At 44.1% G+C, this 22,044-nt stretch overlaps 1 protein-coding gene across 7 annotated transcripts in view; it reads left to right on the forward strand.

Annotated features, from left to right (window-relative positions):
* The window catches only part of SV2B (synaptic vesicle glycoprotein 2B), a 180,720-nt gene that overhangs the window by 111,849 nt on the left and 46,827 nt on the right, over positions 1-22,044 (forward strand). The window lies entirely within an intron of this gene.

Below are 22,044 nucleotides of genomic sequence, written 5' to 3' on the forward strand. Positions count from 1 at the left end.
TGCAGTCTGCCACGATGCCCTTGCAAAGCTCTCACTTTACCTCCATTTGTCTTGAAGGCATTTTTATCTCAGAGAAAATTAATTGGCTCAAGTTTACCCAGGGAATAAGTGTAAGAATTTGGATCCTTGCTCAAGTCTCTCTAACTCTAAAGTTCTTAGTTCTTTTTCCAAGCCTTATTGCCTTTTTGAGGGTGAAACTTCTCTCACCTTCATATTAAACCACCTTCCATATCCAAATGACAGATACATTTTGTGAGTGGTAGGCCAGAAGGCTCTCTCTAGAGAATCTGGTGGCATCTGTTCCCAGCTTCTCTTGTATGCAAGTGTTAGTGGGCAGACTGCCTACGTACCTTGGGGATGCACTCTGGGTTGAGCTTACCCCCAGATCCCCTGCTGGCCATTGGGAACCATGCTGTAAAGCACAGATGGATTCCACAGGATGGAGGACCAGCCCTGCAAATCAGTAATGAGACTGGCACCATGAGAGCCAAGCCTCAGATATTAGGGCCTGAGACAAAGGATTTTGTGAAGTTAGAGGGAAGATGGACACCAATGATATGGTGTAGAAGAGATTTACCATAATACAAACAAGGATTTGTCTTGGTCATTCAATGCCTTGGAAACAAACCCATTCTCTAGATGTAGAGTCCATGCAGTTGATTACTTAGCAAACATACAATTATTGAGAACTTACTATGAGTCATGTTCTTAAGAATCCTTAAGAATTCAAAACCTTTCTAGCAACTTACTTCATTTATACAACAATTATTTATTATGTGTATATTGTGTGTCAGTCTCTGTGCTCTGTCCTCGGGGAGAAAATATTGAACCAGATAGACATAGTCCTGACCTCTCAAGGGACTCACACACAGCAGGACAAGTAGGCATTAGCAGACACAGAGAGTCCTTTAATTACTATAGAGATAAGTGCTACGAAATACCTTGTAGGGCTCTCTTCCCCAGGACCCACATTAAAGCAAGGATTGGCAGGAGTGCCTGGTGGTATAATCAGAAGCATCCAACTCTTGGTTACTGCTCCGGTCCTGATCTCAGGGTCCCGATCCCAGGGTTGTGAGATCTTTAGACTCTGAGCTCAGCCTGGAGTCTGCTTCAGATTCTCTCTCCCTCTGCCCCTCTCACTCATGCTAAAAATTCCCACTAAATAAATAAATCTTAAAAAAAAAAAAGCAATTGTTGGCAAACACTTTCTATAAAGGCCCAGAGAGTAAATATTTCAGGCTTTGCAGATCCAAATAGTCTCTGTTATCGAGTCTGTGTTGGTAGCACAGAAGCAGCCATAGATAATACACAAACACATGGGCCTAACTGTGTTCCAATAAAACTTTATTTATGAAAAAAGACAAAGGGCCAGATTTAGACTATGGGCTGTAGTTTGCCAGCCCTGATTTAAAGCTACTCTGAATAAGATTGGAATATGAAATAAAGAAAACACCCGCAATAGAGAGTTATTCCTGGAAGCTTTTTAAAATTTGTTTAATCCACTTATGTGTAACTAAGGGGCCATTTAAAAGGATTAAACTGTGTCATATATGACCAGTAGGGAACTGAAAGAGATTGAGTATGTACAAATAGTAGGAATGACTTAAGGAGCAAAGCTATCACCCGAAGTTTTTAAACACCATTAGAATTTTAGTTGCTTTTTTTTTTTTTTAAAGATTTTATTTATTTATTTGATAGAGATCAAAGTAGGCAGAGAGGCTCTCTGCTCTCTCCCGCTGAGCAGAGAGCCCGATGCGGGGCTCGATCCCAGGACTCTGGGATCGTGACCTGAGCCGAAGGCAGAGGCTTTAACCCACTGAGCCACCCAGGCGCTCCTAGTTGCTTTTTTAAATTGTATTTTTATTTAAAAAATTCTGCTATGTGCTTTTTAAGTTTGAATCCTTTTTTTTTTTTTTTTTTTTTTTTTTTTTTTGGTAAAGGCAAAAAACAAAACAAACCCAAGCCCCAAACCAAACCATGCAGTTCCCAGTTGATCTAAACATTTGCAAGCCCTTAATTTGCTTTGTGGTATTCTCAACTGACACCCTGGGTCCCTGTTAGGCCAAGTTGGCAATGTCAGCAACGATTTCATGCCCTCTTGGTCTCTCTGCCACCCCGCTGCTTGGCAGCCTCATTAACAGAGCTGTGGTACGGTTGGAGCTCCCAATGGCTCCCAGGGCAAATGCTGGGAGTTGAGGGAATGTGGTCCTAATCTGGAGAGCTCGTATTTGTGCAATTTTTCTTTCGGGGCTTGCCAAGAAGACTCTATGACTCAGCCCGAGGGCAGGCAGGCTACCTGAGCAGAGATGGACTTCCTGTGTACTTATGGGCGCACCCCCCCCCCTCCCGTGGTCAAGGAAATGGATCCAGGGCTATAGATGATGGGAAGGTCTCCAGGGGCCGCCATTTTCACACACTGCTTCATTTGACCTTCAGGGTCACCATAGTGATTAGAGGAGTTTCTCCCCATTTGTACATGTCAGGAAATAGGCTCAGAGATCTATATTCTAGGTCACACAGTAATTGCTAGAGCTGGGATTTCAACCCAGGTTTGTCTGATTTCAAGTCTTCCCTCATTCTACTCCACCATCCTGCCTTTCTCTCCTACAAGGTCTTTGGAAAAGAGGTTGTGCCACGGGGCAGGACTTCTTTCCATGTCATCAAGCACTGTGTAGATTGTTTAGAGGACCATAGGTTACTTCCAACAGAGAGGTGGCATGGTGTGAGAAATGATGCTGTGGGCGCTGGAGTCTGGCCACGAGGCTTTGGCCACTGGCTATGTCATTGATCAGTTAGTGACCTTGGGCAAGTCATAAATTCTCTGAGTTTCCCATAGATAGAATAAAGGGAAAGCATTTTTTTTCTTTTTTTTTTGTGAGGACTGAATGAGATAAAGCTGGTACAGCACTGCACAAAGCCTAGACAACTCTTAGGTCTTGCTATTTTGTATCCTGACATTCTCCTTCCCTGCATTTGTGACAAGTTGTAGTTGCAGTGACGTAATGGAGCTCCATGCACCCTGGAGTTTGAGTCCTTGGGTTTGGGTCCTTGCTCTGCTAATTCTTAGGAGGGTGATTTGAGAAAAGTGGTTTAGTTTTTCTGTGCCTTGGTTTCCTTGTCTGCAAAATGGAGATGACAACAGGATTTACTTTATAGAGTATTGAGAGGATTCAATGAGTTCTATGCATTTAACTTGCCTAAAACAGGGCTTGCATATAATTGATGCTCAAGATATCTTCATTGTTGTTGTTGTTATTATTATTATCATTTATTATATGGTTGTAATTGTACTAAAATGATGGCTTGGTAATGATAAGCCACCTAAATTCACAGCTAGATCTTCTCAGTTGATGACATTGCATATTTTTTCAGGCCAAATTATTTTTTGCAGACTTTTAAGGTCAAGCTGCCTTACATTGGTTGGTGACAAGGCTTCCTCTCTTCTGTGCTAGCCTAGTTCTTTGTCTTTTTCCTTCCCTGTGTGTGTGTGTGTGTGTGTGTGTGTGTGTGTGCATGTGCATGTGCATGCTAGTGTGTGTTTATGACTTAATTTTTTGAGAGCAGTTTTAGGTTCACAGCCCAATTGAGAGGAAGGTACAGAGATGTCCCGCATGGCTCTGCCCCTACACATACCTAGTTTCCCCCCATGATCAATATAGCCCCCCTACCAGAGTGATACATTTGTTATAATTGTTTAACCTATGTGGACATATCCTTATCACCCAAAACTTGTACTTGACTTTCAGTTTAGGGCTCACTCTTGGTGTTATGCAGTCAATGCATTTGGAAGAACGCACAATGACATGTGTCCATTATTATAGTATCATGCAAGGTAGTTTCATTGCTCTAAAAATTCCTCTGTTCTCTACCCATTCAGCCCTTTCCCAACTCCAATCCCTGGAAACCACTGATTTTTTTTTTTTAATTGTCTCCGTAAGGTGGTGCCTTTTCCAGAATATTCTATAGTCAGATCATACAGGATGGAGCCTTTTCACAGTGGTTTCTTTCAATTAGTAATGTGCATTTAAATTTGCCTCATGTCCTTTCATGGATTGATAGCTCATGTCTTTTTAGTTATTGATTACGATCCCACTGTCAGGATGTACTGCAATTTTGGGATCCACTTATTTTATCCATTCACCTATGAAAGGTGTCTTGGTTGCTTCCAAGTTTTGGCAACTAGAATAAAACTGCTATAAACATCTGCATGCAGATTTTTGTGTGGACCAAGGTTTTCAACTCCTTTGGATAAATGCGATTGGTGGATCATATGATGAGAATGCGTCTGGTTTTGTAAGAAACTGCCAAACTGTCTGTCAAAGTGGCTCTACCACTTTGATTCCCAAAAACAGTGAATGAGACCTCCTGTAGCTCTACGCCCTGGCCAGCATTGGGCACTGTTGGTGTTCTGTTTTCTGGCCATTCTTGTAGATGTGTCTCCTTGTTGTTTCAATTTGACTTTCCTGAGGACACACCATGTGGAACATCTTTTCACACACTTGTTTACCAAGTATGTATCTTCTTCTGTGAGTGTCTGTTAAGGTGATTGGCCCATTTTTAAAATTAGGTCATTTCCTTCTTGTTGAGTTTTAAGGGTTCTTTGCACATTTCAGATAACAGTCCCTTATCGAGATGTGTCTTTTGCAAAAATTTTCTCCCAACCTGTGACTTGTCTTCTCATTCTCTTCTTGACTCTCTCCTGAGCTTTTAGAAAGATGAGAGTTGAGCTCCTTCAAGTGCTGTGTTTTAGTGGGTCGCTCATCTAGAACTGTCTCACTTGGGGAAGAAAAAGTCTGTGAAAATGTTGTTAGCATTGAAGGCTCTGCTCTGTTTGGTATCAAGTGGTCATTTTCCTTCAACACGAAGAGAATGCATTCATTTGATAATGAAGATATTCCTTGGGGCATGTGAGTGGCTCAGTGGGTTAAAGCCTCTGCCTTCGGCTCAGGTCATGATCTCAGTGTCCTGGGATTGAGCCCTACATCGGGCTCTCTGCTCGGCGGGGAGCCTGCTTCCTCCTCTCTCTGCCTGTCTGTCCGCCTACTTGTGATCTCTGTCAAATAAATAAATAATATCTTTAAAAAAAAAAAAAGAAAATCTTCCTTCGTTATTATTTTTAGAACTACTGAATATTATCACGTGCCTGGGACTCCCTCTGCTCAATGGCCACACAAAGCCCGTGAGTCATAGCACTGAGTGAATTTTGTTCTTTTATATATGTGCGCTGACTTATTAGCATTATTATGTGAAGGGTAACTTGGTAGCTTACTATCAAACAAGAAGGAAAACTCTGCATACTACTTTTTGGGCTTAAGAAGTATTTTTTATGGAATAAAACTACTTTGTTTTCAAAACCACATCTTCCTTACGAACAGTATATCAAAGAAAATCAATGCAAGGCCAGGGCTTTCAGTAACTCCTTGTTTTCAGAATGTGGTTCAGAACATTTTGAGGATAGATGAGTCTATCAAGGCCTGTCCGCACGCCGTGGGACAGAGCGAAATGCTTTTATTTTTTTGACGTCCACTTAAAAAAGTAAAAAATTAGGGAGGGGGCAGATATGCAATACTTAATGTCCAACTGTACCACGTATATAATTAAATTTATTTTTTTGAAGTTTTACATTCTGCTTTTTAAAAAAATTTAAATTCAATTAGCCAACATAGAGTACATCCTTAGTTTTTGGTGTAGTGTTCAGTGGTTCATTAGTTGCATGTAACACCCAGTGCTCTGCTTTTTTTTTTAATGCAAGGGTAGTTGACACAGATCAATGAGTTTTATTCTAAAGGCAGAACTGGAGCTCATGCAAGAGATATGAAATATAAAACAGCACAGGGGAACTTGAAATGCCACATCCAATATTATCCCTCTGGCCCAAATATGAAGAAAACAAAGACCGTGTAAAGACTGGAGCCTGAGATCAGGCTGCTCTGAAGTCTTTCTCTGAGATTCCATGCTTTTACGTGATTGACGAATGAATTCACATTTCTTTTTAATGCCCTTTCAGCTCACATGGAGGTATTTTCCAGTTATATGTAAAAAATCATTCAAAGGAATGACATTAAATGTAGGTAGTTCAGGATTGTGTTTGGTGTTTTCAAAGGACACCTGCTTGTTGGCATCTAGTCCCTTGTTCCCTTGCATTTAGTACTGGTGACACGTAGGGCAAACCAATGGCATCCTCCTTTGCCTGCATTGGGTCCACTGATGCCAGTGTTTCTGTACAATTGCAAAAATACTCCTTAAGCTGGTGGATTTACGGTGGACCCTTCCCAGCTTCCTGCTGACTAAAAGAAAGAGAGTCCCATGGAAATTATAACAGGAATGAATGAGGGAAATTCTTAAGTAAACGGACATACTTATTACAGATGGAGAGGAAGTTGCAGGGTTGGGCATGGGCTCAGTATGTGAGTAGCCCAATCCCTGTAAAAGTATATAAAGCCTTTGATATCAGGGGTCCAATCAAGGATTGGACCTTGCCTGGTATGGATCTTTCACAGAATCGTCATGGGCTTTGTTCTGGCTGTATATTGCTGCGCATCAAACAAACAAACAAACAAACAAACAAACAAACAAACAAACCTTGTAGAACCTTTCTTCCTTGTAGAAACAAAACCTTCACATGATTTTCTTTGCTAATGAACCCGCCGTCTGGGCAGACATCTGGCCTCTGCTCTACTTGTCATTACCAGGGGCAACCAGAAGGTGGAGCTGGAATCATCTGAAGGCAAGGCTGGTGCCAGCTGGGGGCTGTTTGTGTTCTATGGTCTCTCTACACCAATATAGTAGCTTTTAAGACAGCTAGATTTCATACTTGTTGGCTCAGGGTGGCCAAGGTGCCTATTCTGAGAGAGAGAGACAAGCAAAAGCCACACATTTAAGTTTTTTATTTAAATTCTCGCTATTTAACATACAGTGTAGTTGAGTTTCAGGTGTGTGATATGGTGATTCAACACTTGCATGTGACACCCGGTGCTCATCAAGACAAGTGCTCTCCTTCATGCTCGACCCCTATTTCAGCCATCTTCCTACCCGCCTCCATTCTGGTCACCGTGGGTGTGTGCTCTATAGTTAAGAGTCTGATTCTTGGTTTGCCTCTGTCTTCTCTTTTTTCCCTTTCCTCATTTTTTTTTTCTTAAATTCCACATATGAGTGAAATCACGTGGTTATTTGTCTTTCTCTGACTGACTCACTTCACTTAGTTTAATACTCTCCAGATCCATCCATGTCATTGCAAATGACAAGATTTCATCCTTTTTATGACTGAGTAATATTCCTGTGTGTCTATCACTGATTCAAAGGGATACATATGCCCCCATGTTTATATATCAGCATTATCTGCAATAGCCAAATTATGGAAGCAGCCCAATTGTCCACTGATTGATGAATGGATAAAGAAGATGTGAGATATGTAGCCATATATATATATACACACACACATACATACACACATACATGCACACACACATACACACATACATTTGTGTGTCTGTATGTGTGTGTGTGTGTATATCCATATTGGTTTTTGTGACAAAGTCTGAGAAGGTAGGCAGTGTTACTTCCTCTGCATTCTATTTGTTGAGGCTGTCATAAAGACCTTCTTCATTTCAAGAGGGAGGGGAAATAGATCCTATCTCCTGATGGGGCAGTGAGAAGGTTTTGGAGAGCAGGGAGCAGGAGGGACCAGAAATATTGGCTAAAGGCCATATTGTGCGGTACAGTCAGAGACTGTGTTTTTTTTTTTAAGAGACTTATTTATTTATTTATTTATTTGAGAGAAGAGAGAGAGAGAGAGAGAGAGAGAGCATAAGGGGGAGGGTCAGAGGGAGAAGCAGACTCCCTGCTCAGCGGGAAGCCCCATGCGGGACTCAATCAAGGACCCTGGGATCATGACCTGATCCAAAGGCAGATGCTTATCCGACTGAGCTACCCAGGTGCCCCAGCAACTGCCTGTTTTAAACCAGTCCTCTGGGTGGTCCCTCTCAACAGTACACACGATTGCCATTTAGGGGCTAGATAATTCTTTGCTCTGGAGCCCTGCCTTGGGCATTCAAGGCTGTTAGCAGGATCCCGGGCCTTGACCCCGTCAGATGCCCAAAGCACCCAGCTCCCACTTACGACAGCCCAAAGTATATCCAGATGTGGCCAAGGGTCCCCCAGGGAGGGGTGCAGTGGGGTGGGTGCAGGGAGGGAATGGGCTCCAGCTGGAGAACCACTTCTAGACAAGCATGCTCAGCCCCGGCCTCCCCTGAGGTCACCTGCGGAGCTGTTACACAGACAGGCCCTGCTCGAGAATAATTCGGTCAGAATCTCTGTCGGTGGGGTGTGGGCGCAGGCATTTGCTAACAGCTTCCTGGTGATTCCGGGTGCAGCCAGGTTCCAGAACTAGGCATTTTACAGACTCTCAGACGTAGTGGGAGCTACTGAGAGGTCAGGGTTTTTGCTTATGGTTCTCAGTAGAAACTGTCCCCGAAAGGCTTCCTTCTTATGTTTGTGATGATAGCTGGGATGTTCTCCTGCCACCTTGGTCAGCACGAGAAAAACGGGGTTGCACCCGAAAATCACGTTTCCTGTTTGCACAGTGCTTTACAGATTTTTTTTTAAAGATTTTATTTATTTATTTATTTATTTTATTATTTTATATATTTTTATTTATTTATTTGACAGACAGAGATCACAAGTAGGCAGAGAGGCAGGCAGAGAGAGAGAGGAGGAAGCAGGCTCCCCGCAGAGCAGAGAGCCCAATGTGGAGCTTGATCCCAGGACCCTGAGATCATGACCTGAGCTGAAGGCAGAGGCTTTAACCCACTGAGCCACCCAGGCACCCCATTGTGCTTACAAATCTTTAGTGGTGTTCATGGATACTCTGAATTTTAAATGACCCCATGACGATGGCCAGCGCAATAATCCCCCATTTACATGATGAGCAAAATGAGGTTGGAGATGCCTCCTGCTGGGCTACTGTTCAGTTCCTAAAGCCATTTTCCTGTCTTGTTTGTCAGTCACTGCCACTCATCTTCACCGGGGGTTACTCTCCAGTGATGAGGCTGGGCAGTTATTTTCTCTTGCACAGGTGTATCCAGAGCCAAAGGAGAACCGGTGCTAAAAATTCAGTTATTTGCCAGTGCCTGGTACAACCTCTGTGACCTTTCTTCTCATCTGAAAGCCAATCATAATTGCTCCCACCAAGGGCTATAATCTGATAATATAACTTCCCTTGCAACCATTCTGGACTAGGCCTTTTCTGTATGACATTTCTCATCCTTAGAGCAACCTGCAAGGAAAGCATTGTTTTCAGCATTTTATAGTTTGGGAAAAGTTAGGCTCCAAGAGATGAAGTAACTTGTCATAAGTAGTTAGTAATACTACCATTACTACTAACTACTCAAATCCTATCCAGAACTTGAAACCAGTGATTAGGTCTGACTTCAAAGTCTATTGCTTCTCCATTTCTTTGCTGTTCCATCCTTGGAAGTTGATTCTAGGTGCTGTTAACCTTAAAAAATCCTTTTAAATGAAATACATCATTCCAGTACAATGCAAGCATGGGGCCCCCATGGGAGTGCTGGAGTGGGGTACACAGCCCCTTTCTGTAGGTGAGAGCAGGATGTAGTCCACGTCCCAACCAGCTGCACCAGAAAGGCAGGTGCAGACTTTTTGGGGATTCACAGCAGTCCCTGAGGCATAGGCCATCAGCCCAAGTAGACTGTCCAGAGAGTGAGGAGCCATGCTGCCCTCCTGTACTAGGTCATGGGAAGGCTCCCAAGGAATGATCCTTCACCCTGTAGAGACCAGAGCAGCAGAGGCGAAAAGAACTCCCCCATACCCGCACTGCCAAGAAGCATGTCCAAAATGGAGTTCATAACTGCTCAACTAAAATGGTCCTCTGTAGGGGCGCCTGGGTGGCTTAGTGGGTTAAAATGGTCCTTTGTAGGTCAGTGGTTGTAAAAATCCCTCTTTATTTATAAATCATGGGCGGCAGAAGCCCAGATGAGCTGGCTTTCATTTTGCTGAGCATTGTTTCAGTTTCCAGAAAAAGTCTCAAATAGTAGCCTGGCAGGCATGAGAAGGGAGAAGGGAGAGTCAGATAGATGATCCTGGGATTGTAATCGCGTCTGACATGCCCCATGGGGTCCACTGAGCGGACAGAACGTGGACACTTTCCACTCCATGGGGGTAGCTGGGGCTGCTCGAATGTGCTGAGTGAGCATTTTCTGTTTCACTGCTGGAGTTTTTGCTGACTCAGAGTCTGCTGGGGATATGTAGGAGATGACCCAGAGAAGTTTTATCCTCTCCTTGGCCCCTCTGCCTTCCCAATCTTGGGTCCCAGAAAGGGAAGGGTTATCCTTGAAAGGAGATATGATGACAAATTATAAGGCATAAGCCATTAATTATAACACTATGGAGTCCTCTAATATTAGAAGTGAAAGGGATAAAGGAAAACTCGTCTCTAACCAGAGGAAACTGAGCCCCAAGAGCAGGTGCGTTGGTCAAGGTCAGACACTCAGAGAGTGGGGCCTGGGTCCCCTGACATCTGGCACAGAGCTCTTTGCTTTATACCAGGTTGTCTTGTCTTTCGCTCTTAAGGAAGACTGTATAAATCAATCAGATGATCTTTTATTTATGATTTTTTTTTTTAGGAGGCAGTATGTGTCTTGGATGCATTCAGTTGCTGACAACAATGGCTTTGAATCGTAGAGATGTTTATTTACTTATCAAGAATTCCCAGACTGGGTGGATCTAGGCGTGGGTCAGTGGTTCACTAATGTCCGCGCATAAGGCCCGGCATCTCTTGTCTTTCTCTTTCCCTTTCCCTCATGGTCACAAGGTGATCCCTGAAGCTCTAAGCGCCCCATCCTCCCATACTGGCTTGGCAAGCAGAAAGTAAGAGACGGTGGCAAAAAAGTGCTTTTTCTGCTTTTATTGGGCACAAAAATATTGCCCAGAAGGCTCTGACAAATATCCCCATATGTCTTATCTCTTTCCCTGAATAAATCACCGGCAAGAGGAATTGGATGAAGATGGCCATCTTAAATTAACTATGATCGACTCCCTAAGGTTGAGTATGTACGTAGGGGAGCAATTTCTCTAGCATATTTTAATACCCAAAGGCCCCTTCTTCTGTCTCCAGCTCACTCTGTGGAGTTCTCCAGTCCTACTGATGTTCAGCCTTCAGGACCCCTTCTAGTTTTTTTGCTGTCTGCCCCTCTGCCCCCACTGGTCCTTCCAAGTCTCTGCTATTGGCTTCTCTTCATCTTTCTGACCCTTAAACACTGGAACATTTCAGTACTCGGTCCTGGGATTTCTTCTCTGTCGATCTTTCTTTGGAGGTTCTGGTCATCCCTGCTTGAAATACCATCCATTCTCTTGACTCTACTTTTAAACCCATCCAGAATCCGCCACTTCTTACCCCTCTCGCTTCTACCTACCACCCTGGGCCCATGCTGTCAGCATTGCTCCCTTGGAATATAGTCCATGGCCTTCTAACTGGCCTGATTCCACCTTTGAAAGGAGAATCACTATGAATGGGTGATCAGGGAAGGCCTCTCGGAGCCTGGGGCTGGAGTATGAGAAGAGGTCACCCATGTGAAGATATGAATAAAGAACATAGGAAGTGGAACAAAACAACAACAACAAAAACAGTGTGAAAACTCCACAGTGAGAAAGAGCATTGGGGGCCTGGGTGGCTCAGTCGGGTAAGCCGCTGCCTTCGGCTCAGGTCATGATGCCAAGGTCCTGGGATTGAGTTTTGCATCGGGCTCCCCGCTCAGTGGAGCCTGCTTCTCCCTCTCCCTCTGCCTGCCTCTCTGCCTACTTGTGTTCTCTGTCTCTTTGTCAAATAAATAAATAAAATCTTAAACAACAACAACAACAAAAACCCCCCAGAGCATTGAATAGTACTATCCGGGGGGTAATTGATACCTAATAAAAAGGCAAATGCCAAATTAAGGCAAGTTGTCATAGGAATAAAAAATGAAGAGATCTGAACCATGAGAAACATTTTATTTTAATGAAAATATAAATATTCACATTCCTAACATTCTACTAAAACCTGTATAGCTCTCTTGCCATACAGGCTTCTCAAACACTGGAGGAAAATAATTGCTTTGCCGCTAAAGTGCTTTTTTTTTTCTTTCTTTTTTTTTTTTTCCTTTTACTTATTTATTTATTTATTTATTTCCAGCATAACAGTATTCATTATTTTTGCACCACACCCCGTGCTCCATGCAATCCGTGCCCTCTATAATACCCACCACCTGGTACCCCAACCTCCCACCCCCCGTCCCTTCAAAACCCTCAGATTGTTTTTCAGAGTCCATAGTCTCTCATGGTTCACCTCCCCTTCCAATTTCCCCAAACTCCCTTCTCCACTCTAAGTCCCCATGTCCTCCATGCTATTTGTTATGTTTTTCTTTCTTTTTTATTGTGTTATGTTAGTCACCATGCAGTACATTATTAGTTTTTGAGGTAGTTTTCCAAGATTCAGGGTCGCGTTTAACACCCAGTGCTCCCTGCAATACATGCTCTTCTTTTTTTTTTTATTTTAAAGATTTTATTTATTTATTTGACAGAGAGAGATCACAAGTAGGCAGAGAGGCAGGCAGAGAGAGAGGAGGAAGCAGGCTCCCCGCAGAGCAGAGAGCCCGATGCGGGACTCGATCCCAGGACCCTGAGATCATGACCTGAGCCGAAGGCAGCGACTTAACCCACTGAGCCACCCAGGCGCCCCACATGCTCTTCTTAATACCTACCACCAGACTCACCCACCCCCCCCACTCCCCTCCCTTCCAAAACCCTCAGTTTGTTTCTCGGAGTCCACAGTCTCTCGTGGTTCGTCTTCCCCTCCAATTTCACCCCCTTCACTTTTCCTTTCCTCCTTCTAATGTCCTCCGTGTTATTCCTTATGCTCCACAAGTAAGTGAAACTGTATGATAACTGACTTTCTCTATTTAACTTATTTCACTCAGCATAATCTCCTCTAGTTCCATCCATGTTGATACAAAAGTTGGATATTCGTCCTTTCTGATGGCTGAGTAATATTCCATTATATATATGGACCACATCTTCTTTATCCATTCGTCTGTTGAAGGGCTTCTGGGCTCTTTCCACAGTTTGGCTATTGTGGACATTGCTGCTATGAACATTGGGGTACAGAGGGTCTTCTTTTCACTACTTCTGTATCTTTGGGGTAAATACCCAGTAGTGCAATTGCAGGGTCATAGGGAAGCTCTATTTTCAATTTCTTAAGGAATCTCCACACTGTTTTCAAAAGTGGCTGCACCAACTTTGCATTCCCACCAACAGTGTAAGAGGGCTCCCCTTTCTCCACATTGCCTCCAACACATGTTGTTTGCTGTCTTGTTAATTTTGTCCTTTCTAACTGGTGTTAGGTGGTATCTCAATGTGGTTTTGACTTGAATCTCCCTCTAATAAAGATGAACATTTTTTTCATGTGTCTGTTAGCCATTTGTATGTCTTCATTGGAGAAGTGTCTGCTCATGTCTTCTGCCCATTTTTTGACTTGATTATGTTTTTTGGGTGTTGAGTTTAAGAAGTTGTTTATAGATCTTGGATATCAGTCCTTTGTGCTGCTAAAGTGTTTTATAAAGCAAAGAATTTTATTTAGAAATCCAGATTGGGAGGGAGACAAACCATAAGTGACTCTTAATCTTACAAAACAAACTGAGGGTTGCTGGGGGGAGGGGGGTTGGGAGAAGGGGGGTGGGGTTATGGACATTGGGGGAGGGTATGTGCTTTGGTGAGTGCTGTGAAGTGTGTAAACCTGGCGATTCACAGACCTGTACCCCTGGGGATAAAAATATATGTTTATAAAAAAAAATTAAAAAATAAAAAAAATATAAAAAAAAAAGAAATCCAGATTTTTCTGCTTTTTGAAATCCTTAAAACAGCATCTATATTCCATAACACAGCAGTTGGCTAACATTGGATATGGCTGCTCCCTTTAGATGGGCATGTTTTCCTTACTAGGTGTGCCTGGCTGACTATCCTCACTTCCTGACCTGGCCCCTGGAGGCTTCTGATTTTGCAATTCTTGAGTCAGGCGGTGAAAAGATTTCATCATTTTAGATATTTGAGAGGATTCACAAGTCTCCACTAAGTATAGTCACATAAGGCCTTTATTTAAAGCAAAGGATGCAGGAAGACCATATAGGCAAGCACTGGGGATTTAAGAGACATTCAGGCACTCTCTGCAGGGTCCTCCTCATTCCCATATGGACCTGCCTCCATATTGAATCACCAAGATCTGTTCAAGAAATCTTCACTCTGTGAGAACTCAAGGCTGAAATTCCCCCAGGGGCCGTCATGTCCCTTTGGTCTTGTGATCAAGCCGGGATGACTAACCAGTTATACCACTGAAAACCATCAGTAAACTGGTTCAAGGGGTTGCCAGGGGAGTTTCAGACTTAAAAGAGCTTGTCACAAATACCATTGCCCCTATCTTGCCCAAAAGTCAGAGCCAGATATCCAGGTGTTTCCAGAGATGAAAATAGATCTTTTCCAGGCTGGCTGCAAATCAACTCTATTCTAACATAGAAGATAGTATCCTTTGAAGACAAGGTGGCCCAGTTTGGTGCAGAGTGATTGTACCAAAAAAGGCAACTAAGTTCTGCTGGGTTGACTTTAGCCAATAACAAGCTGCATAGTTTTCTGATCCCTTGGTGTGACACTCAGCCCTACCTTTGTCCCACTCTTCATCTGCCTCTTCCAAGACAGCCAAGCTCACCCATCACCCTCTTCCCGTGTATCAGCTTGCCAGAGTTCTTGCTTCTTCCCTTCTCTGGCCCTTGCCCTGATCCACCACTCCCCATTTCCCTACCTCTTTATTTCCATTAGATTGTGAGTTTTTTGAAAGCAGAGGGCTAGGATTTATTTATGTTTATGGCCCTATTCCAGGTTCCCTGACATGTAGAGAATGGGACTTAATAAATTTCCTTGCAAAGACTTGGGTTTTCTCTCCTGATCTCTTATCATCTACTCCTTTCTCAGCTTCTGGCTCTTGGCTGTTCTCCATAACTGCCTTTATTGTGATTCTCCTGGACTGGTCCACCCTCTAGAAATGACCACAGTGGCAGCCCTGACATGGTGTTTAATGGAATGGCCAAGGGATCGTTGAGTCTCGCTGGGTCATGATCATATTTGAGATGTGCACAGTACTAGGACAGTTGTCAGAGATGTCATACCTCTAAAGCCAGGTGTCACTGGCTTTAGCCCAGGTGACACCCTCCATCACCAACCTCACCTCCTCTCACCTGCTGTGGGAGGTACCTGAAGGGAAGCTTTGCTTTTCTAAGAGATCTCTACTGTGGTAGTATGTGAACAAGGCAATTTCAAGGTTCTCACAGTATTCTTAGGAAATGCTTCTTGATGCTTCTTGTTTCCATGTGAGAGAAGATTGAGGGAAGTACCAGGGACCACTTTGCCCCAGAGCCAGCGGACAGAAACCTTACTAAGAACTTGAATCCTTTCTTTGCCCTTGCTCCCACCATGGTTGTCGGCCTGTCTTCCACTCACCAAAGACATGGCTGGGGATCTGAGGCCTGGCCTCCTTACGGGCTCATGGTTTGGCCCAGAATATTGCCTCGTGGCTTAAGCTTGGTCACACAGCACTAGGATGGTAAAGTCACCAGGCTGCCTTGTAGGGTCTTTATTTCCCATAAGTATGGTTGAAGAGAGAGCCCTTTCCTGATTTAAGGTCCTCCCCTTACACAATGTTGTTAAAGCAAGGGGCTCTGTTCCTCAGACTCCCCAGTCTGTCTGCAGACTTCCATCTTTGGACTTGTTGGTCTTACACAGAACCCAGAATTTTCAGAAGGGGTAATTCTGCTCTACTCATAGGGCTGTGGCCTCTCCTGAGCTGAAGGCCAGATATGAGAGAGTGTGGTGTATCCTCCGCAGAGTGACAAATCCAACCCAAGTGGCCCTGAATAGTCCTGGTGTATTTTCTCTTGGGGGTTACTCTGTAATCTGGGTCATTGATGAGTCACTCACCTGCAAGCATGGATTTCTTCCATCAGATGTCAGAAAGTTTAGATATTTTAAAATATTTTTTAAGATTTTATTTATTTATTTGGTAGACAGAGATCACAAGTAGGCAAAGAGGCAGGCAGAGAGAGAGGGGGAAGCAGGCTCCCTGCTGAGCAGAGAGCCTGATGCAGGGCTCGATCCCAGGACCCTGAGATCATGACCTGAGCCGAAAGGCAGAGGGCTTTAACCCATTGAGCCACCCAGGTTCCCCTTAGATATTTTATATAATTATGGCCAGAGAGGAAAATTCTCAATCTCAATTTCTTCATCTGTTAAATCAAGATATTAACATTCCTCTCACACTGTTGGAATGGCAATTTAAAATCATTACCTATGTCACCTACTATATAAATACTTAGCATGGAGTGAACCTAAACAGATACTAGTTCCTTTGTCCCTTCCTTTCTCCTCCATGTGTTCGTTTCTAAATAAATATGTTATATGAGATTTGGGGAAGAGTCCCACCTTTCAATAGTTTAGGAAAGTTAACCTGCTTCCAAAGATTCACTCACTTGAGCTTATTAGACACATAAAGTACTAGAAAAGTCCAACATCATGATTGCCAGATTGGTTTTTACTTTACTTATTATTAAAGCCAAACCTTTTTTTTGTGCCAAGTACCTGGATCCAAAAGAAGGTGTTTCTTCATCCCAGAAGTTTCCAAACATCCACATGTCGTACACACACAGCACTCGGGTGACTTCACCTAATGCATCTGATCACACGGAGGTGTGCAGATAGATAACCTGATGGTCTTCCGTTACTCAATACCCAAGTGAGACTTCACTAGGGGATTCCTGTATACGTTAAACCTTTAGCACATTAACCTCCCAGGCCCTAGTCCAAGAAAATATTGCCCTTTAAAAAGGTATATTTGGGGGGGCACCTGGGTGGCTCAGTGGCTTAAAGCCTCTGCCTTCGGCTCAGGTCATGATCTCAGGGTCCTGAGATCGAGTCCCACCTCGGGCTCTCTGCTCAGCAGGGAGCCTGCTTCCCTTCCGCTCTCTGCCTGCCTCTCTGTCTACTTGTAATCCCTGTCTGTCAAATAAATAAATAAATAAATAAATAAAATCTTTAAAAAAAAGGTATATTTGGGCTGAATAATAAAGAAATGGAATGGAGATCGTTCACTTGGGAGGTACTGATTTTGAACCCTACAAAGCACAGTCCAATAAATGAGTGGCTGTAGGGAAAGAAAGCTTAGAATACTCCCAGGATAATTAATGCATTTAATTTCTATGTATTCAAGCAAGAAAAAAATAGTTAGAAATGACTTCTTTGTCTTTGGTTAATTGTGTACTTCATCTGTTGCCTCTGATGCAAAATGTAAATGCTTTGCGTCTACACGAAAAGCATCTCTAGAGATCGCAAGAGGTCGATATATATATGAGCTCTTGGGAAAGAACTCTGGCATCGTGTCTCAGGGGCCACAAACTCACTGAGCCCTTTGACCTCATGAGTTCATTTCTTGGAATCAATCCTGCACAAGATGACCAGCAAGGTGGACAAGGACACAAAGGACACAAAGATATCCGTTGTGGAGTTATTTATCAAGTGGAAAAACTTCCAGTACAGTTTAGTCTCAGCCAGGTAAACAGAATATGGCCCTTGTAGGTAGACAGGTAGAAACACAAAGACCAACACAGGCTGTAACAACACCTTGGGGTGGACAGTTTTTGCGGTCACTTTTCTACTTTTTTTTTTTATTTTTCAGATTTTTCTATAGTGATTATGAATTCTTACATTTATTTCTCGAATGAATTTTAACGGCGTGCTTACCGTGTGCCAGCCTCTGAGCTGGACGCTGAAGACACAGAGAGAATTTCACTCGAACAAAACTAACACAGTCCCTTCCTCCAGGAGTCTGTGATCTGAGGGATTGGACCGATGTTGCTATATAATAGCAAACAGGCATATGTGCTAGGAAGGAGGGAACAGTATATTGCTGAAGGACCAGCAGGGAGGGCAGAATTTCCTTTGGAACAAGGGTTCTGGAAACTATGGCCCGTTTTTGTACGTTTTTAAAGGATTATGAAAAGAATAAAAGGAAGAAGACGACTTCGCAGAGACCACAGAACATCTGCAAAGTAAACTATTGACAAGTGAACTATATTTTCTCTGCCCCTTTAACAGAAGAAATTGGTTGAGCCCTAGTTTGGAACATCAGGGATGCCTCTCAAAGGAGATGACAATCTGGCAGCTTAAGTTATGAGTCAGGAAAAGAAAAAAAAAATTCCCAGGGAAGTTTTATTAGAGGAAACTTGAAAAAATGTTTTAGTTAAAAAAAAAAAAAAAAAAGCCAAAATGCTTTTTATTGGAACCTGGCTCCTGCTTCAGGTACGGAGGAGGGAGGTGCTTTTAAAGGGCATGCTGCTATAAATAAGTTTCTTCTGCTAGTCTCTGTCCTTTCATATATGGTTGGTTTGATTTTAAAATACCACCCACTTATTTTCATTTTTCTTATCCTGTGGCTTTTTGAGGTCTCAGCCGGTTCTCTGCAGCCCTGCTCAGAACCACAGTAGCAACTTTTATTAATTGTGCATTTACTTTGTGCCGGGTATCGGGCTAGGTACTTTCCATCAGCTGTAATCCCACGTCAGCCTAACAACCCTGCAAGTCCAGCACCTGACTTTTACAAAGAAGGAGCAATGATCAGGGATGCTGAATGGGCTGCACGTGGTCTTGCCGTGGGTAAATCCCAGAGCCAGGACTCACAGCCGGACCATCTTGCTTTCAAGCTCTTCCTCTGTGTGGGTTCCGCCTCCTTCCACGGAGGCATATTTCATTTCCTCTGCGGTGTTATCACGGGTTAAAGCCCTTCTCACCCTCCCACATCTACCTGCTTCATACACCTCCCACCCTCCTCTGCAAGAAACAGTTTTCGTTTTTAATTTCCTTATAAAGCTCGTGTATCGGGGGGGGCATATTGCCAGCGAGGTTGTGGAGTGGAACTGAAAAATGATGGGGTTTCCAGTTTTCTAGCTAGTCCCTTATCTGCTTTGTGCGAAAGTAATTTTTGATACTCCAGTTGCATTTCAATTATCCAAATTTATTGTCTTAATTTCCTCTGCTAAAGACAGATTTTAAATGAGTTTAATAGAAACGCCAGTTCAGAGGCATTGTGTAATTTTATCTCTCTCTTCTCTGTGGATCTGCCCTTTCCCTCCCATCTTCCTTGTCGGAGCCTGCCAACAAGTGCAGAGGAGAGAAACCTTCCTCCCTCGGCTCTTCCAGGCTGCAGACCCTGTGAATTAAACTGACAAAAGACAGATTAACAAGAGAAAAGCAGTTTATAAGCACATGCAGTGCCCAGACACAGGAGTCATTCAAAGGGATGGCTCCGACTTCGGGCTTACCAACTTCACGAAGAGCAGTACCTTTGTAGGGAAGGAAGGAGATGAAGGAAAGGGCTGCTAGGATTCCCTGAGTGGCGAACGGGGCAAACTCACAGAACACAAGGTTGTTTAGGAAGGATTGTTCTGTGGGTCCCTCTTGGTGCTGTCTCTGGGCTGGTAAGTGCCTGCAGTGATTAAAAGCCTAAGCCTGCTTTTAGGCATATGTGCAGGAGGGCAGAGAGCTTTCCCTTGGGGTCTGCTGTTTCTCAACCGTCTTCAGCTCAAAATAAACCTTAGACCAAAGCAGCACGTTTGGGGGTTGGGGTGGGGGGAGGCATATTCTGATCCCTTGCAACGTCATTTTGAAGAACGCTTACTGTTTTTTCTAGTTCTTCCTCTGCCTTGGACAGTAGCACCAGGCTCGGGGCCAGGAGCCCAGAAGCATGGTGCCAGCAGCTCCTGAGCCAGCAGGGAGTTTCCAGGAGAGTCTCTGCCCTGATGTGGGGCTCGGCATCCTCAGCTAGTAAAGCGAAGGAGTTGGACTCAATATCCAATCTCTATGCTGCATCAGTTTGCTGACGTGTCTGCCTCAGTCAAGGCGTAGTCAGGAGACACAACTCATAACTAGTTATTGGAACAGAGAGAATTTAATATAAAAAGTGATGAGTGGGGTGAGCGCATCGTGTTTATAAAGTACCCCGAGATAGTGAAGGCAAGCAAGCAGCAGCTGCCACCTGGGACTGGGGGAATAAAGGGAAGGGAATGGAATTATCATACCTCATAAGCCCTGAGAAGGGAGCTCACGGAGCTGTAACTCAGATCTCTAGAGAGGGGACCCTGGCTGGCTGGTGTTGGTGTGGGAGAGGAGGGGAGAACAGGATGTGGCTGCTTCTGCTAATTGGATCCAGCCGCTCCCGTGTGGTACTAGGGCATTGCTGCTGCCTGGTGATCAAGGCGGGGGTGGAATTCATGGGAACAGAAAGCACAGGTCTCTCTGTCTCTGTCTCTGTCTCTGTCTCTCTCTCTCTAGTGCCCCCTATTGGCAAGGCCTAGCAGTGCCTGGTGGGCAATGCAAGGTGTTGGTGGACACTAGGGGCTGGAAGGGTGGTTTCGGGGCTGAGTGACGGTAGTTTAGTAACTGACACAATGTTCATGGCCAAGATTGCACACTGGAGGCCTAGGAGCTACTTTTGGTCCCTGGCCACATATGGCCCCTAGGCATGTCTCCTGTAGCATTCACGATAGTTTAAATCAAACATGTGTGTCTGGGTTTACTTTTAAACTCTGAACTTGTGCTTCCTGTGAAATCCACACAACATCATTGTTCATGATTTATATTTTTAAAAGACAGATGAGTAGGAAGGCAGCTTTGAAATGATCTAGTCTTCTGTTTAGACGTGTGGTGGGAAGGCCCTTAGAGGGTATGAGAATTTCCTCCCAAATCTCACAACCAGCGAAGGAGATTTGGGGGTTCTATGGCTGGGATTCTCATCACTACCCCTTTACTGTGCTTCTAGGAAGATGCATGTGCTATGGCCTCCCGTTGTTCAGAGTGTGGTCCATGGATTAGCAACACCAGCCTTGTTAGAAATGCAGAATCTCGGGGCGCCTGGGTGGCTCAGTCGGTTAGGTGTCTGCCTTCGGCTCAGGTCATGATCTCAGGGTCTTGGGATGGAGCCTCATGTCGGGCTCTCTGCTCAGCTGGGAGTCTGCTTTTCCCTCTCCCTCTGCCTCTCTGCCTGCCTCATTTTTTGTCTCACTCATGCTATCTCTCAAATAAGTAAATAAAATCTAAAAAAAAAAAAGAAATGCAGAATCTCAGGGGTGCCTGGTTAGCTCAGTCAGTTGAGCATCTGACTTTTGACTTTGGCTCAGGTCATGATCTCAGCGGGCTCTACACCGGGTACAGAGCCTGCTTAAGATTCTCTTTCTCCCTCTCCCTCTGCACAGCCCCTACACTGGCTTGTGTGTGTTCTGCCTTTCTCAACTGAAAAAAAAAAAGAAATGCAGACTCTCGGGCCCCACACCAGACTTGCTGAATCAAAATATGATTTTAATGAGATCCTCCCATGATTTATGTGTGCGCAGTAACATTTAAGAAGTGCTAAGGATAGTTTTATTGAGAAAAGGAAACTAAACTTTAATTGGCTGCTAGTGTTTTTCTTTGGAGTGGGACCAGGGTAAGGCGTGTGCAGATGGTTCTCAGCCAATCTCCTGACCACTCCTTTGATTTCTCATCTCCCTTCCTCCCAATGTATAGGCTCCCACACGTGATGCATACAGCCCCATGCACACACATAACTACATGTGCATGCATCCAAAGATGCATACGTGTTCTCTCTCTCTCTCACACACACACACCCACGAGCCATTTATGAGGTGGTCTCCGCTCTACTGTCTCACCTCTGTGCCTCACCAGGTTCCCCCACGTGCACTCTGCTCTACTCACACTGAACTACTTGGGCGCCACTGCCTAAACCTATCAAGTGTTCTTTTTGCCTCTCTGTCTTTTGCACCTGCTGCCTGCCCCTGCCTGGGACGTACTACCCACCCCCCCAAGATGGAAACCCGACCAGCTTCTCTGTGACCTCCACCCATAGCGCAATGACTTCTTTTGGAAACTTTCCCACATTGAGTGAAGTGTATCTGGGCTGAGTTCCTT

The sequence above is a fragment of the Mustela erminea genome, chromosome 5, assembly GCF_009829155.1.
Source record: "Mustela erminea isolate mMusErm1 chromosome 5, mMusErm1.Pri, whole genome shotgun sequence".
Taxonomy (NCBI): Eukaryota; Metazoa; Chordata; class Mammalia; order Carnivora; family Mustelidae; genus Mustela; species Mustela erminea.